General features: G+C 48.9%; 2 pseudogenes; both read right to left on the bottom strand.

The window, feature by feature from the left end:
* Window positions 1-430: 430 nt before the first annotated feature.
* LOC118835714 lies at window positions 431-1,139 on the bottom strand (annotated as a pseudogene).
* A 765-nt stretch (window positions 1,140-1,904) lies between these two features.
* Window positions 1,905-3,380, bottom strand: LOC118835708 (annotated as a pseudogene).
* Between the last annotated feature and the right edge of the window lie 1,346 nt (window positions 3,381-4,726).

Genomic DNA, 4,726 nt, shown 5'->3' with positions numbered 1-4,726 from the left:
CCCGGTCTCTTCAGGGGGGCTCCTGCTAGCCACAGGCCCACCACCACTCTCCAGGGCCCCAGGCTCAGGGCTCAGCCTCTCTTCTCCATGGCAAGTGTGTGGCAGAAGGACCAGGGAAGGGAATGGGGCACAGGAGGAAGATCTAGTTCATTTGGCTTTTACAATTTCAGTTTTCAAAATCTTACTCTTGAGTTTCATGGATATTTGGGGGCTCAGGACCCTGGAGTGCTCCTGCTTCACCAGCTGGGTCCATGTGACACTCCCTCCCTTAGACCTGATACAATGCAGGTTCAATCTAGTCGTCTTGGTATCGAGAGTTGATCACTTGCTGCTGTTTGTTTTCCTGTCTGATGTTCTTTTCTGTGAAGATCTCTGTGAAGCACATGTCTAAGGCCACCAACAGCCAGGACTTGACTCTCTTGGGGAGCTCTTAAATGTCATCTCTCTTTACCATAAGCTTGGAGCCTTCATCTGGATGGGATAGGAAGCTACAAATGTCGCTCCATAGACTTGTCCATCTGTTCATTGCACTTGGACCACTTCCTCTCCAGCAGGAGGACTCAACTAGAGATGGTCACAACTCACAATGTCCTCAGAGTAGAGATTGTGGCTGAAGGAGCCGTCATCAAAGTTGACTTCATAGAAGGTCTCCGTGGTGAGCTGGACCACCTCACACTGGTAGAAGCAGCCATTCTTGTGCTTGCTGATGACTGTTTGGCCTGCAGAGAGGTCCTGGAAGGCACCCTTGGCGTGCTCTGCCTGAGAAGAAACCTTGTGCTGAAAGCGGGTGATGAAGACCCAAAGGGCCAGTCATCTGGCTGCATTTTCACCCCAGTGGCCTGGGCACAGCTCACATAGAAGGAGGTTGGACAACAACTACAGAGTACTGGACACAGCAGCCAGCAACCCTCTTCCTTCACTTCTTATAGAAGATGCATTTCACCTTGAAGCGGAGGAGGGATTTCGCTCAGATCCACTGGGCTGTGCTCAGTGATCCTGACAAACTTGGCTTCTAGGACTGCGGTGGCACATATTATGTGGACCCACTGATCATGATTAGCTCTTTGCAGGTCCCTTCCTCGCAGTGAGCACAAGCAGCAACCCTCCTCCAGAGCATTGGCCGCACACCAAGAGCACATCTAGTCATCTGAGGCCTGCTCAGGGGAGACTCCATAACAGCTAGCATGGACACAGACACAGCATTTCTTTTTTAATTTTATTTTTTTATTTTTTGGAGGGGGAAAGGCAGGGCAATTGGGGTTAAGTGACTTGCCCAAGGTCACACAGCTAGTAAGTGTGTCAAGTGTCTCAGGTAGGATTTGAACTCAGGTCCTTCTGACTCTCAGCTGGTGCTCTACTCACTGGGCCACCTAGCCCCTAGACACAGCATTTCTTGCAGGTGATCAGGATGCTGGTCCCATCTTCCTCCAGGTAGGGCTTAGAAAGGCTGAGGTCTGTGCTATACCCCATCGCATTGAAGCACATTTCAGGAATCAGAGGCTTAGTTCTTCATCATCTTGGATCTCTGTTTGGTCCATCTGTCCAACTCTGGTTGTTGCCACCTCCCTTGGCCTGTTGGTAGGTTTGGAAATTCATACAGACTGCAGTGTGGGGGCTGCTGAGCCATGCTCCCATTGTACGCCCTTTCTGCCTTGGAGTTCAGGGGTCCGTTCTGCCAGAGCTGACTTGGGCTTGGCCCAAGGCTCCATCTCTTCTGCCTCCTTTTCTGGGGTCAGGTGCTCACCAGCCCCATCATCACTGCTGCACTCTTGGGCCATGAATGGGTGATGCCGAGGAAGCTTGCTCAAAGGCTACCAATGGCTCTTCAACTTCTCTCCTCTTCTGCATTCTCAGAGTTCTTGTTCCGAATCATCATTCTGGGCACAGCTATGGGCAGTCAGTGCTCAGCGGGCTTGGTGAGACCAGATCTCAGAACTGTGAGCTTGGCTCTTTTTGGAGGCCTGGTTTGTAGTGCTAGACAAAGAAAGGTCCAACGCTGCTGCTTCCTCTTTTTCTTCCTCATCTTCCAATTTAACGTTCTTGAATTCAGCAGTCTGGATAATCTGGCAAAAGGAGGATGCTGTTCTCAGCTCACAGTGATGACACCAAGTCTGGGCCAGGTTTCCCAGGACCAATGGTTGCCTACTCCCCATCTGTGTCATAGGGTTCTCTCTGGGGAAAAGCCTCGCTCTCATTAACCTTCTGAGGCACCTCAAGACACACCCAGTGACTCTTGGCTCCAATCTGATGCTTGGTGGGGCTTCTCCTGGAATCCTCACTGACTGGGTTTCCATTGCTGTCTAAGGCTTCCTCAGGGCAGTGTTGCCCTCTTGTGGAACTCAGTTGCCTCAGGGTTGGGCAGAGCGTGGTCAGTGACAGGGGCATCTTTGCTGGCCTTCCATAGCTGGTACCTCTCAGACTGGAACTTGCGCACAAACACATCCGTGGATATCATCACCGTATCCTTCTAGCAAGAGCACAGAACAGATTGCTTGCTGTACTCGATACAATGAAGGGTGGCAAAGTTGGTAGACTTGGCACAGTTGAATCCATCGTTGAAGCCAGCATGGTAGCCTTAAGGAAAGGTGATCATAAACTCTCCAGTCTTCTGAGTTACCTTATTGAAAGGGATGCCATGCTTTAGGATTGAAGAGGAAATCAAGGTTGTTTTATGGTGGAGAAATGCCTCACTGTTTTGAGCACTTCCTGGGAAGAAACCTTTGGCCAGCCATTCCAGACATTTGCCGTGCTCTGGGGGAGAGGAGTACCAGGACTTGGGCTTGCCAAAGTATAGGTAGTTGATTCTATACAGGTCCATGTCTTCCATATGTCTGGCGAAGGAGGTCTTCCACCTGCCAAAGTAGAGGTAGGGAGTGTTGATGCCCTCAGTGGTGATGCTGCTCTTATTCTCCACTACATCCAAGATGGTGTTCAAGTGGCCAGTGTTCCACTCATCTACATGCTTTTCATACAGTGGCTCATTCACATTAGCACCATAGATGGGGGGGTTGAACATTAGGTTTTTCCAGTATTTTCACTCAAGTTTTTCAAATTCATTGTATTGTGGGGTATAGTACTTGTCACTGTTGGGTATCTTGCAAAACTGAACAGTCATCACCTTCTTCTGTATGTTGTACTGGGTAAAGAGGCTGGACTGCCTAGGCCCCACCTGCTGGATGGGGGCTGGAATGACTAAGTCACTGATGTCATCATAAGTTGACCATTCCTTTAGAAGGAACCACCTTGGCCAGCCCTGCCCAATACACTCCTTGGAATTCAATGTAAGCAATGTAGTGGCTGAAAGTCCCAAACTCCTTCATGGTGGGGTAGAAGGTCATGATGTGGGCACTGGGGTTCATACTCTCTGACTTGGAAGCCATGTTGCCTTCTCTTTTTAGCTCCAAGTCAAGGAGTCTAAAGAAAGGAAGAAAAAGCTGAGTTCTCTTGGTCTCCTCCACCCAACTGTGAGCTCCATGAGAGCCGGGACTTGAATCATTTGCCTTTCTTTGTATCCCCAGCACTTAGCACACAGCAAATGCTTAATAAATGCTGGTTGGCTGGACTCTACTTATTTGCACACTGTGTCTACCACTAGAGACTCAGAGCTCTTTGAGGACAGAAACTGACTGGGGCTTTTGCCTTTCTGTGTATTCCCAAGGGCAACTAGGTGGCACAGTGGATAGAGCGCCAGGCCTGGAGTCCTGAAGACCTGAGTTCAAATCCAGCCTCAGACACTTACTGGCTGGGTGACCCTGGGCAAGTGATTTCACCCTAGTTGCCTCAGTTTCCTCACCTGTAAAATGAATTGGGGGAGAAAATGACAAACCACTTAAGTGTTCCTGCCAAGGAAACTCCAAACGAGGTCAGAGAGTTGGACATGACTGAAACAACTGAACAGTTATTCCCAAGAGCTTAACATATGCCCTGGCAAACTACAGGTGCTTCATAAATGTTTGCTGCCTTGATCTGGCTAAGAATCTGGTTCCCTAGAACAGGGTCATTGAGTGGATTCAGTCAGCTGCTGCACTAAGATACCCTCAATGGTCCAGATGCACTCACACAGTTGATAAGCATTTATTAAGCTCCTACTATATATGCAAAGCACTGTGCTAAGAATGGAGGATAAAAATAAAATCAGATGACAGTCCCTGCCCTCAAAAAGCTCAGTCTAATGGAGGACACAAATTGCAAACAACTATATACAAACAAACTGGACTGGATGAAAAGCGTTCAGTTGTGGAGGGCCTAGCTGCTGGGTGGGCTGCCAGTTGCACTGTCCCCAGACCGGGGAGGGCAGGCTTAGAGGCAGCAGGACCATGGGGGCCAGGGCTGCTTACTCCAAGAGGGTAGGAGCCCAAAGCAGCCCCAAGGCCACCATGGCCCCCGTAGGCCTAACTGGCAGCAGCCAATAAGTGCATAGCCTTCAAATTCCAGGGTGCAAATGTATCAGTATGGAACACTGGAAAGAATGCAGTATTGGGAGATAGGCGATCAAAGCCTAAATTTCTGAGCTCTGCCACCTTACTGTATTACCTTGAGCAACCTTTTGGGGCCTTGGTTACATAATCCATAAAAAAAAGAGGAGTCATACTAGATGACTGTTAAGGCCCCTTTTAGCTTTTAAGGCTATGGTCTTACGAGGTTTTGTGATAGGATCATTCATGTAAATCATATATCAGTATTCAGAAGACAAATATATAGGTAACTTGCCTTCATTACTATTTGG

The sequence above is a fragment of the Trichosurus vulpecula genome, chromosome 1 (assembly GCF_011100635.1).
Source record: "Trichosurus vulpecula isolate mTriVul1 chromosome 1, mTriVul1.pri, whole genome shotgun sequence".
NCBI classification, from domain to species: domain Eukaryota; kingdom Metazoa; phylum Chordata; class Mammalia; order Diprotodontia; family Phalangeridae; genus Trichosurus; species Trichosurus vulpecula.
This window is presented reverse-complemented; position numbering and strand designations above follow the sequence as displayed.